This window comes from Oncorhynchus keta, chromosome 35 (assembly GCF_023373465.1).
Source record: "Oncorhynchus keta strain PuntledgeMale-10-30-2019 chromosome 35, Oket_V2, whole genome shotgun sequence".
In the NCBI taxonomy this organism is placed as follows: domain Eukaryota; kingdom Metazoa; phylum Chordata; class Actinopteri; order Salmoniformes; family Salmonidae; genus Oncorhynchus; species Oncorhynchus keta.
This window is the reverse complement of record NC_068455.1, coordinates 25,268,545-25,268,907: the sequence shown is the minus strand read 5'-3', so window position 1 is coordinate 25,268,907 and position 363 is coordinate 25,268,545.

Here is a 363-nt window from a genome sequence, read left to right as displayed (position 1 = left end):
AAAAGGGATTCCATAAGAGCGTTTATGTCTTTGCTGCTCTATAAATGGTGATAACCGTGTGTTGCTTGCTCCCTGTTTGTAGGAACAAAGTCACACCCAAACTCTGTGCTATTAGCTAGAATACACAGATGTTGTCATGCTCTCACCAACTACTAATTCTAAACTAATTAATTCTGTAACTTTGGCCTCTTTCCACATGCAACTGAGATTGCCAATGCCTAGCTTTATGCGGTGCCAGATTTACCTGTCATATTGTAGCCGTCACAAACGTACCTACCTAGTCTTATTTGCATGCTGTGTCAACACCACACAGATAGAGTTGTTACCAACTGGCTCAGGATGCATTACTCACGTTGTCTTTGA